We start from the raw sequence: 13,953 nt of genomic DNA, 5'->3' as shown, positions 1-13,953 counted from the left end.
CAGGAAAATGGATGGCCATTTTGTTTTCAGGCCAGATGTGCCTCATAGACATGCATCTTGTCTCTCAAGATTGGCTCTCGCAATTTAGGACTGTAAAGTTCTGCACTGAGGCCCAGTTGGTTACATTGCTTTATAAAAATCAGATAAACAGTTGAATATAATTCCCAATATTATTATTCATCTATCATAAATATAAGCCTAACAACTGAACTTTCATTTGGCTGAATGTTCCAATATGCAGATGCACAGGAATGTGATGGGACATGAGGATGTTTTTGCAATTTTGCAAAACCGTGATCAGGGTCAATCAATAGCAACCCAACTGTCTGTTCAATAAGTCGTTTGTAGGCTAGTCAGGGACAGAGAAAAGAGGGACAGAAGTGTGTGATTATATAAACTCCCTCACATGGCGAGTGTTTGTGCCCACAAACATAATCAATAATGTTCTACTACTCTAATGGGCAATCAGAGGCAGACTCATGGGTTTAATGTGAAGCAATAAAGAAAAGACAATGCGCCAACCATGGCTGTCGTATCGTCAATGGATGTATAGAGAGTTTTGCTCAACCTTGCCAAAGAGTAAAAAAAATGTTTAAATCCAGGCTTTTCCATCATATAAATGCTCAGGATGTGGGGGAGAAATCCCATATTGACAGAATAAACAACGTGTGCCTGAGGCGAGAACGTTTGAGGTCATGACGCAAATATCGAGTCGGCTTTGGCCATCCTTTCCAATACTTCTGGATTTTGCATAAAACAAACCTGGTTGTTCTTGAGGCAAAAATGTGAAATGGACAGAGAAAAAGGAAGAGGTAGAGAGTGGCGAAGAAGAGAACCATGTCAAAATCTTCTTAGTAAAATGTAGACTTTTGGTTTTGAAGTTAATATGGCACATAAAACTGGTTGGATGTTGGCAACAAAACCTGATATGCAGTTGTGGTCAAAATTCAACTTCAAGGAACAAATGTGTTTAAACAACAACAAAAATAGTTGTTTCGCAAATTCTCTCTATTCTTTACATGCCAGAAATAATTACTGCACCCTATTTGCCTCTGGCATTAGAAGCCAAAAGACCTCAGTCACAGTTTTTATATTTATTTGAGGTGCAACATGATTTCAGTCATTTGAAATCTCAAATATTTAAGGAAAAAGTATGTGGACACCAGACCTTCTTTTTGAAAATCCCATTGCACATTTAATCCCCATTTCCTATTATAATAACCTCCACTATTCTGGGAAGATTTTCCACCATATTTTGGAGTGAGCATCTGGAGATTTGTGCTCAATTAGCCACAAAGGCTTTTGTAAAGTCAGGTACTGATGTAGAGTGAGGAAGCCTGGTGTGCAGAGTTCCAAGTTACCCCAAAGGTGTTGAGTTCAGAGCTCTATAAAAGGTCACTAAAGATCTTCCAATACAACCCATGTGAACTGTATCTTCATGGAGCTGGCTTTGTACACAGGAGCATTGTTGAGCATGCTGGAATAGGTTCGAGTCTAGATATAGGAAAGGTCAAATGCTACCGCAATAAATTCCGTTTGTGGTAACAGTTTGGGGAAAAACCACATATGTCTAGAAAAAATAAGTGTCCCAATAATTTAGTCCATACAGTGTATAATTTATGTGATTTAATTGCTTTCTCAGATATGAAGGAAAAGCTCATCAACAAGAGTCTGAGATTCTATACGCTGTGGCAGTCACTGATTTGCTCTTAATACTTTTACATCGACATCACAGCAACCTCTATCTGGATGGGATTGATCCCATCATCAGTGGTGCCACTGTAATTTAACACATATTTAATCAGGGTGTCCACAATTTTATTATTTTCTTAAATAATGTGTTTAAACTGCTGTAATAGTTGTATAATTAGGTCTGGCCTGTCTGAATACTCGGTTCTGATTGGCTGGTCAAACTGTTGAACGCACGTAGTTTAGTTTAGTCAACATCCTATATGAATGAGCCCTATATAGAAGAACAACACTCTTTATTTGTCACATGTACATTACAGCACAGTGAAATTTGCATATCCCAGCTTGTATAGTGGCAGCTTGGCGATAGCAGGGCGTAAACCCCTAACCTTCCGATCAGTAACCCAGAGCCTTAACACACTCTGAGCTCCCACTCCCATATACTGAAACCATAGTAAAGTAGGCGAGATGTGTTTTAATTGATTTGGTTTGGGTGCGATAAAAGTAGTGTTTGACCAAGTGAAGTTACCTGAATCTGGCTGGAGATAGTGGTGTGGGGGGGAACATTCCAGGCTCGAATGAGTCAAAGTAAGTCAGAGTCCAGGAGAAACTGCAACACAACACCCCAACCAAGGATGAGAGAACCAACATGCTCCAAAAGCCTGGAAACAAATATTTTACATTATCAAATCAGTCAGGTGAACTAAATTGTAAGAATAAGTTGCTGTTGTACTGTTTCTTTTATTTTTTATTTGCTTCATATGAATGGCAGTATAGTAGCAATGACAGTTGGTGTTCATGGGTGTGGTTTGTTTACACGTCTACATAAATTCTAAACATCACCATACAAGTACTGCTTACATTTCTTTATATATTTGCTATTTATTTATACTTTTTATACATTTAGTAATGGTTACAATTAGCAATAAAACTCTAAAGTCTAGAAAGAAAAAAAATCTCCATAAAAATGCTAACATTATTAGGCATCTAATAAAGATCACTGGACTATTGTGCATCATCTGTGCTGAAAAGAGGAAGACAAAATATTTCATAGTCTTCCTTCCCTCTCTTCCTTCCAAATAATCTGATTAGCCGAAAGTGTGTTCCATAAGAATCAAAAACAATTACGGGAATAAAATAATAAAACAGAAACTGGGATGATCAAACAACTTGGATCCTTCAAATCCTCCAAATAATATACTTTCTTTTCCCCTTACAATCCAAAAGAGTTTCAAGCTTTTAACTTTTTTTTTTAAGTCTCTGGAAGACTCACATTGCGATGTTTATTCACTTGAGACACAGCCATTTAGCCTGACAAATATTGCCTGACATTGCCTAAACAAGAATTGCAAACACAGACAAACAAACATTAAGCTTTTGTTTTTAACATACCTAGAAGTCTTACTTCTGTTCCATCTTCAGTGGTAAGTCTCTCTGCTCGAAGCTCTTGAGAATACAAATATATTTAATTAAATAAGGTTTTATATATTGAATAACACTAATTTATACACCCATGCAGTCACATTTTATATATATATATATATATATATATATATATATATATATATATATATATATATATATATATATATATATACACACACAGTATAAAGCTCAAATACCACTGACTGACTCACTCACTCATCACGAAATCTCAAAAACCACCGCATGGATTGCAATGAAATTTGGAACATACCTTCCTCTTGGGTCTTAGGTGCTCACTAAGAAAGGGTTTTGAAAAATTCGGCCTGGATCGTGGCTAACTCGCGAAAAACACGATTTCTCACGCATTGTAAATTCTTCGAAATAACAGTACGGATCCTCATGAAACTTACTACATTGTTTCTTATTACATGTTAGATGCACGATAAAAATTATTTTCACAGTAGTTTGCCCTGTATCGGTACTACAAAGGGGTAGTAGGTTATTTGTTGACATTACGTTCTGATCTCTGATCATCCAGTCCTGCTCAGTGCTTACTGCTTATTGCCATATTGCTTAGCGTTCTGCCTTCCGTAGCGAAGCACGCGTACTTTCAGCTAGTATATATATATATATATATATATATATATATATATATATATATATATATATATATATATATACACATACATACATACATACACACGCGCACACACACACACAACTCTACAAAAGTTTTAGGCAGTTGTGAAGAAAGGCTGCAAAGCGAGAATACTTTATTTGCATTTATTTCTATATAGAGATTTACCCTTTTTCCCCCATTAACTTTATATGTACGGTGATTTTTTTTGGTTTTGTTTTCAAAACTAATCAGAGGTCATGTTTTATTTTACAATATAGTATATAGGATAACTCATGTAGTCAAAATAAGGACATATTAAGAGGAAATTCTGAATCATAAACGCTTGAAATAACGACTTATTAAGTCAAATAAAGCCAAGTGGAGTTTCAGCATTACTTCCATTAGAGACAAGACTCCATTCCTACATATATGATGCTTTGAGATCATCTCTGCAGGCCTAAACTTATTAACACTGACTTAAGCTTTAATACATTTCTTAGTCCATGAATATGTATAAAATTATTCCCAGTAGTATCTTCGGTTCATTTCATAGTGTTTTCTTGCGCGTGCTGCTGCAAGCAATATCTGTTTATGTTGGAGTTTCTATCAAATCAGATTACAGCCGTCACATCACGGTTCATGCTGCTCGAAGGCCGTTGCTTAAACCAATCAGATTAGAAGCAGACTTGACTGGGGTCATCTAGAAGGCGTCTCATTATGTCTGCATTTTTTACATCCTTTGATTAGATGGTCAGAGAGCGCCTTAGTCAAAAGTCAAAACTTTTTTACTGTGCTCATGTGAACACAACCCGGTTTTTGAGGTCTGTATTAAACAACCGCAACATGTATAATCAGGGGTACTGGATTTGTGATGGTCCCTTCTTCCAGGGCCATAAATCCCTCTACCAGTCCACACAAACGTGTGACTGACCTCATGCGAAAGTTTAGTTTCCATTCCAGGTCAATAAATTCTAGCAATACAACCCGCTCCCTCCAGTTCTTACTACAGACCTTCATTCACAGGATTCTGCTTCTCTGAGGATGGAGGGGTGGGATTCAGATGCTCTTAGGAGATGCACAACCCCCAAAAATCTCAGCTTCCTGCACTTGTTGTCTTTTTCTCACATCTTCCAGCAGTAGTATGTCTACAAATTTACACTGTTGCTTGATTAAGAGCAACATTTTACATGAAAATAGGGCCTAGGAAATAATGGAACTCCATGTTGATCAGGCACGGCACAGTACACAGGCTAACATGCGCATGTCACAAAGTCGGATAAGAGAACGTCTCATGTAAACAGTCTAAAGCAGAGGTGGGAAGTAACGAAGTACAAATACTTTGTAACTTCACTTAAGTGGATTTTTTTTGGTATCAGTACCTTACCTCACTATTTATTTATAACTTTTTACTTTACATTTTGTACACAAATATCTGTACTTTCTACTTCATACATTTGTTACTTTAGTTTAGAAAATATTTTTTCTTCCAATTGCACTGCTTTTTTCAATCTACCACTGGTGTATCATTTTCTAGCTATCATGCACACAGACGTAGGCTAGTTTATGAAGATAAAAAACAATCACGGCAGAGACGTTCCTGATCATATAATCATCATCATCTTTTCTCTGCTTGTATTCTTTTGTATTAATATATTAATGAGGTCCAGTTACCAGAGTGGCACTAAAACGCCATATCGGATTGAAGAACATCTCACGTAAACAGAGGTGGGAAGCAACGAAGTACAAATACTTTGTAACTTTGCTTAAGTGGATTTTTCTGGTATCAGTAATTTACTTCACAAATTATTTTTCGGAAAACTTTTTACTTTTACTCTACATTTTTACACAGATATCTGCACTTTTCTAATTCGGACATTTTTAAAACAGACTGTTAAGTTTTAATATATTAATTTAGTGAAATGTCCATTTTTTTTTTTCTTTTCAATGCGTGCCGATTTCAGCCCATCAACCTATTTCCTGCCATTGCACGTCTTTTATAATTTACTGGTCTATCCCTCCCTGGATCTCACACACCACAGACGTAGACTAGTTTAATTAGCCAGGCAGAGGGCAAAAAGAAGTGTGTGGATAACGTGGATGAGACAGAGGGGGTCAGCGATGTAAACGTGACTGAGAACAGAGATGTTCCTCATCATCATCACCTTTTCTCTGCTTGTGTTCTATATGGTGGATGTTCAGCATGTATACATTCATTATGTAATGTTAACAATGTTAAATTCTTTTTGTATTTATATATATATATATATATATATATATATATATATATATATATATATATATATATATATATATATCTTTCTTGACTCAGATATAAATTAAAATATTTTTAAATGGGTGAAGATTTGTATTACTGACGCGCCAAGTCTCAAATCGATTAGAAACGTGCGAATAAGTTGCGATTAATCGATTGACAATATATTGATATATTAATATGACGTGACCGCTACTGAAGTACATGTTAGCATCTGAATGTCTTTACTTTAATTTCAATAATAAAGAATAATCAGTACTGTAACTTTTACCAGAGTATTTTAAAACATGAATATCTCTACTTCTACTTAAGTGAAGGATGTGTTTACTTTTGCCACCTCTGGTCCAAAGAATCTTACAATCAGAATGTCAAAAAGGTGTCCATGTAAACGTGTCTTGTGTTTCTCTATAATATTGATGGTTTATATATATATTAGTGACGTCATTATTATGGTTTGAAGAGATTGATGCCAAATATCGTCAACTTAACGATATTTCAGACAAGCCCCTGAATTTAGAGGAACTTGCACGACCTGTTGCAGGCGGCTTGGGTTTACAAAGCAGCCAAAACCAAGTCGATATCTACAAGCTTACCTTTTAAAATTATATACAGGAAGGAACAGAGTATAGCAATAAATGAAGCAACGACCAAACAGCACAGCATGGAGCAGACACGCGCTGGCCACTGGCTTCCCCAGTATTTCTGCACCGGAGACCTGAAGCGGTGATACCGAGACTTATCGCGGGTCAGTCTGCTTTCATTTGCAGTCGGATTTGATTGGACTTGACGGGTAGCACCATCAGCACCATCAGTGTCATCTTCATCCCCTGAAAACGCGTCTGGAGCCCGAAAATCCAGCCGCATCGTCGCTTCCAGTCAACAACTTTCCGAAAACGCTGCCTTGACTCCCTTTTTTTTGTTTATAAGCGCGTTTCGTACGCTCACGTCTTACAAAGTCAATCTTTATAAAATCCTATAATTCCCTAACAGCTGCCTAAAACGAGTGCCCTAACCAGAAAGAGCCATTTTATTGTTATTAAGACTCAAAAACTTTCGCAACTTTCAAAACATCGCGGCTTGCACTTCCGCATCCGCGGTGAATCCCGCCCACTACCGTACTCGACCAATCCAAATCGTGAGTCGGCGCACCTCGCACAAACGATTGGACACAATAGCTGTAAATCAAACTTGAGGCGTCAACGCTACGAAACCTTCCGTGCGAGCAAAGGATGATTCAAGAGAGCATTTCAGACATGTTTGTTCCTGTTTCATAATACATGTAAAAGATCATTATCTCTTATATTTCCCCTTAAAAAGTAAAAAATAAATATTTGATTATTTGACACAGAAATGAATATGAAGGAAAATTATCATGGCTGCCATTCTTTTTTCCGAATAGGGGTGCATAATTATATAATATATACTATCATTATATATACATGATACTTTGCATCAAGGATCAGCTCTGGGCCCTTTCCTGTTTGCAGTGGTGATGGATAGGTTGACAAACGAGGTCAGACAGAAGTCTCTGTGGACTATGATGTTTGCGGATGATATTGTGATTTGTGGTGAGAGTAGTGAGCAGGTTGAGAAGAGCCTGGAGAGGTGGAGGTACGTGCTGGAGAGAAGGGGAATGAAAGTCAGTAGGAGAAAGACAGAGTACATGTGTGTGAATGAGAGAAAGGGCAGTGGAGTGGTGCGGTTGCAGGGAGAAGAGGTGGAGAAGGTAGAGGAGTTCAGGTGCAAAGTAATGGAGAGTGTGTTAGAGAAGTGAAGAAAAGAGTGCAGGCAGGGTGGAGTGAGTGGAGAAGAGTGGCAGGAGTGATTTGTGATAGAAGGGTATCTTCGAGAGTGAAAGGGAAAGTTTATAGGACTGTGGTGAGACCTGCGATGTTGTATGGTTTAGAGACAGTGGCATTGATTAAAAGACAGGAGGTGGAGCTGGAGGTAGCAGAGCTGAAGATGTTGAGGTTTTCGTTGGGAGTGACGAGGATGGACAAGATTAGAAATGAGTTTATTAGAGGGACAGCGCATGTAGGACGTTTTGGTGACAAGATGAGGAAGGTGAGATTGAGATGGTTTGGACATGTGCAGAGGAGGGACACGAGTTATATTGGTAGGAGAATGCTGAATATGGAGCCACCAGGAAGGAGGAAAAGAGGAAGGCCAAGGAGGAGGTTCATGGATGTGGTGAGGGAAGACATGCAGGTAGTTGGTGTGAAAGAGGCAGACAAAAAGGACAGAGTGGTATGGAGACGGATGATCCGCTGTGGCGACCCCTAATGGGAGCAGCCGAAAGAAGAAGAAGAAGATTATTAATAGTCTCAATTAAAGCAAAATATCAACCATACTACTGTACATGGCAACCTTACCACCTTCATAATTACCAGAGTTGGCCATAACAGTCCAATGTAATGAAACACATAGTATAGATATTGTAGTTTTATGTATTTATCAGAGAAACCCTCAAAACTAACATGATCGGTATAATTTCATTATTACCAGTATTTGTGTTAAATAAACTATTTTATCTTGGTTAAAATATGGCTGGAACTTTGCCACTCTTGACAGTTGAATTTCTCTTTTGAAAACATGATGTAATTTCCACAAGACCTAATGAACCTAATGATTGTGGATTTTTTTTGAGTAACAGGAAATGAGAGGTTATGTGGGGACAATTTTAAACCCTTTCAAGTAATATGGCCAAATGAAATGAACATCTTTATGAAATAACCAATGCAATATCAAATATAAGTCGTACATTTGTGTCTGTAGTTATGAGCAAATCCAGTATATGACCCAGTTTGAGAGTGAAGCTGTCAATGGATGTATGAAACTGCATATGTGCAAGTTTTGAACAGCTCTGTTGTGTTAGAACCATATGCACTGCCACTTTAATGCCATTCACTCTTCACTACACTGAAGTCTGCTGTTGTATCAGCAGTGTTTACACTGTTTACACAAAGCACCATACCACACTACCATCACACCCTCACTGTATCTCTACACACTATATATGCTTTTTTTTTTTTTAAATATATATCCTTATATCCTCTTAATAGATGTTATAAACCTTCATATTTATCCTCTTTTTATATTTAATTGAATGTAAATTGCTTTAGTGGAATTTTTCCTCTTGTGCTGCTGCAATTGAACTTCTATACAGTATATGCATTTTGCCCATATTTACCTATATTTTACATGGTTAAATGTTTCTATAAATCTTTCTGTCTTTTTATCATGTTTAATGTTTGTACTGTGCTATCAGAGGACACTTACTAGTCCTTAGCCCTGTGTTTTCTGTTCCTGTGATTATTGTTGTATGTAGCATCAGGGTTCTGGAGGAACGTTGTTTTATTTCACTGTGTACTGCGTCAGCTATATATGGTCAAAATGACAATAAAATCTTCTTGACCTGATCATGTCCCCAATGTGTTTAGCATTCGATAAACATATAATTGATCTAGAGTTGTGTACATGTTGATTGGTTAAAGCTGATTGTGTTTTGTTTTAAATATACAGGATATATTGCTATACTCAAATAATTGTAAAGAACTTTATATTTCACCACCATATGCTTGAGATTAGCTGGGATACCTACTGAACATGTTTTGGGTTGCGATATCACTGATGTGAGGTGTCAGTTTCCCAAGATGCCAGTGTCTACAGTGTGAATATTCATGATAGTTTTGCTAAAAAATGATCACAATTAGCTAAGCAACTACTTTCAATATTAATCCTTTTTTTTTTTTTATAACAATGTGGGTATTGCATATCCTGCATCATATATACAAATGCAAAGTGATGCATGATGTCTGTTTCAAAGTCTATTGAACATTTAAAGCTTCATAATCTGACCATCGAAATAAAAGCGTGTAAATTCATAAAATAAGTGACTTTTGTGACAATTAATGCCTTAATGCACTGGATTGTAAAACCTACTGTGTCCACGCCTGTAAGTCGTGCGGATCTCTGGCTTATACTGCCACCATGTGGCGCGGATGCTCACTTGCTCCACATAAGGCAACCAAACCAAATATGATCTACTGTTTCACAATTGATCTGCTCATTAATAAGTAATTTATGGATATTTCATGAGTCAATTTCAGTTTGCAAAATTCAAATTCATTTATGAACAGTTAATGACACCCTGGTAATGTACAGCATGGTCAGTTTTTGATATTCAGCTTGGAGTGATACAGTTCTCAGCTGCTTTGGAGCATTTCTCAATCTTCCTAAATATTTGCAAGTGTATTCTTAAAACAATGTGTGCAAACATTGGATTTCTTGCAAAAGCCTTTACTTTTCTCGAAATCCTTAGTTCATCTCTTAAAAGTAAGTATTTGTGTCAATGAACATTTTATTCCTATCAGAATGAAAAGTTACCAAAATCATCAAAACGTTTAGTCATGTTTTTCAGTATGATGGTGTACAGTTTCAGGATTTCTTAATATAAACTATGGTCAGTGAAACTTTGACTTCCCTCTGTATGGCATCTATAAATTTCAGCAAAACAGATTCATTTATTTGATCGCATCATTATATTGATTGCAAGAGACCGGACAGGATTGACACTTTTACTGTACTGTACTAGTGTTCGTTCGATTCTTGGTTGTTTCTCCATTTTCAGAATGTATAATTCTTTGTTTTGCTTTGTCTGTATACACTCTCCAATTGAAGGTTCACAAGATTCACCTTTGACCTGTTTTAGAGAACTAGTTGATTATTGGTTGATCTGATGCCATACACTCACCTTCATTAGTGCCATTTAAGATTCATCTGCACAATTCATCAATTCAATTTTTGAGTCATTTACAAAAAAGAAGTTTATTAGAAATTTGAGATGACAGATGATGACGTCTGGTTTAACCATTTTGCATTCAATGTCTTATGCAATGAACTGATGCCGAGATGTTTTGGGGGTTGAGACTATTTGGGTGAAATCAGTATAATATATTTTGATCAACATGAACATGAACAACTGATAATGGTCCAGGCCTGCCTCTGGATAGTGTCCTCTTCGATTGGAGACCAATCTGTGCAGCTGGGGACGGTTTCTCATCAATGCCTTGGGTGGTTCCATGAAATTGCGGAGTAAGAACAGGAGTTTTGAGGCTGGATTTGGACTGTAGTTAATGTCAACAGTCTACTAAACTGACTCAGGACTACATTTTGTTTCTGATCACCATCACTGTACCCCGCAACATCGTATATCTGCAATAAATGGACATCTCGGTGGAACCCAGATGAGGATGGGTTCCTTCTTAAGTCTGGTTCCTCTCAAGGTTTCTTCCCTATGCCATCTCGGGGAGTTTTTCCTTGCCACAGTCGACACCGACTTGTTCATCAGGGACAAACTTACTTCTAAAGAACATCTTATTAAATTTTATCACCACATTATCTGTGTAAAGCTGCTTCGAGACAATGTTCATTGTTAAAAGCGCTATACAAATAAAAATGAATTGAATCGAATAAATGTAGGAAACAGCAGACAATTGTACACAATCGATTAAATCAATGTACAAAAGCATTTGCAATTTGCAATCAAAACAACAAGAAATGTTCTTATGATGAGCACAAGCGACTAAATGATGTGGAGGTTAAACAAGTAGTTTTGAGAATTTCATTTCTGATCTGAGAAACGCTCCGAAGCGACTGAGACAAACTGTAAATGTCGCCGTGTATTAAAAATATCTTAAGAACCGGAATGTCCCATGTTGCCTAACATAAATGGAAATAGAAATGGTATAATATTAAATCATTCTTGACAGAGGGCAAGAATGGATGGTAATGTAGTTGTGCATGTTCCAGTGCTCTCCATGACTAAGATAAAGTTATGAGCTGAGGTTTATGGGAGTTCTTGTGTGCAGCATTTGGAATCCTAGGCACAAAAACGACATCATATGCCAAGATGATTGATTTGACAAAGATTTTAAAACATACATCATTTTCTTCCAACATTTAATTTTATTTGTCCTTAAAACACACCTAACTGACTTGTAGTATTTTCTCAGTATGCTTTTACACCAAACTATATTTCAACACAGAAACTGCTCTTTAAAAACTTTTATTCAGTTTGGTAAAGCCGATGTAGTATAATTGTGTACATTAAGATGAAATATGCTAATTGTGCTAATTGTATGCTAATTATATTTACTGCTCATTATTTACAAGCATAATTTCTAGAACACTCTTACTTTCTTACATCCATGTGCATTATTTTAATCTTCCTTTGTTCCTTTCTTTTAATTATTATTATTAATGAGGATGTGAGAATTATGAGCCTCGACCAGGGGTCACCAACCTTTTTGACACTGAGAGCTACTTCTTGGGTACCGACTAATGTGAAGGGCTACCAGTTTGATAGACAATTCTGAAATAACAAATTTGCTCAATTTACCTTTAATTATATGTTATTATTAATAATTAATTATATTAATCTATGTCAGGGGTGTCAAACTCAATTGCACATGGGGCCAAAACTCTCGGGTCGAACAGGATGAACATTTATTGAACAAACTAAAACAATGATTTTTTTTTTAACATAAATATGAATAAAAACAGACAGAAATATTATTCCAGAATAAATAAACTTAAACTTTGAATAACTTAAAATATTTTGCTCTCCATAAAAATATCTCCTGTCAAAATAATACAAGTTAGAAATATGAACATGCTACGAAAAAACCCTGAACAAATCAATAAAAATTGTGCTTTTAAGTAACCGTTAAAATAACAACAAATCAAAACAATCAGATTTCTTTCATTCATTCATTCATTTTCTCCCGCTTATCCGTAATTCGGGTCGCGGGGGCAGCAGTCTAAGCAGGCCTTCGACTGCTGCCCAATCCTCACAGCACCGTCCCTTACGGTCCCTCCTGCAGGTGGCGAGCCCACGGGAAGTCAGATTTCTTTGCCATTTTATAAAAGATCATTTTAAACTTTAAATAACTCAAAATATTTTGCTCTCCATAAAAATATCTCCTGTGAAACACAAGACATCGCTCACCTTCATCATGCAGCTCTTCAGAAACTCTCCCTCAGTAAATAACTGGCTGATGTGCCTCTGATTTCTCCTCTGTTTTCACACCAGATTCACTTTGTTATTTTGCTCTGGTGAAAAACATTTGCTGAAAGTGAGATTCTTCTTTAACTCTTCTACTTTCTGTATCTTCTGTATCTGTAGCTTCTCCTGATGTTTTGTCTCGTAGTTCCGTCTTAGATTCAATGTCAGTAAACATCTACTCAGAATCCCATCGGTTTTAAAAGGCTCTGCTTTCAGAATCCACTTTTCTCTTCGCCATTGCGAGGGGCTTCACAATAACTGTACAACAGGGTTAAATACATCAACAGAAGCTCGACTTGATTGACGCTGGAATGTTTCCAGGTAGTCTAGCGTTCGGTAAGGCAGCTGAAGCGCTGCATTATGGGATCTGTAGTTTGTGTTTATCAGCGCTTCATATCGCCGCGATATTAATAACAACAATAATAGATCTATATAAAATCATCTCGCGGGGCGGATTCGACACTGAGTTTGACACCCCTGATCTATGTGAAGACACTGATAATGTTAAAATTTCTCACAATAATTATCAACAATTTAGGAAACAGCTAATTTTAGAAAAGCCCACGTTGGTGACCCATGGCCTAGACTATGGTTCGCATCAGCCACTGCACCCTCACAGGTCATGTCACATGATTGCTGCACCTAAAATACACTGCAGGTCTCACGTCGGTCATCCACGCTTCAGGTTACATTGTTCTCATTGTGTAGTTATTGTGTGTTTTTATTTGGTGTGTTTGTGTTACATGTGCACTGTACAAATGTGTATCTGCTTTTCCCACCTCACTAAGTGACATTTGCCTCGGTCACTGGTCAGATCTGAATGCTGTATTTGAAATCTGTTTACTGAAAAGACAGTAACTGTGATTGAAATGTCCCAATGCA

The sequence above is a fragment of the Silurus aristotelis genome (genome assembly GCF_946808225.1).
Source record: "Silurus aristotelis genome assembly, chromosome: 2".
Classification (NCBI taxonomy): Eukaryota; Metazoa; Chordata; class Actinopteri; order Siluriformes; family Siluridae; genus Silurus; species Silurus aristotelis.
The sequence above is the reverse complement of the archived record's forward strand: the minus strand, read 5'-3'. Positions refer to the sequence as shown.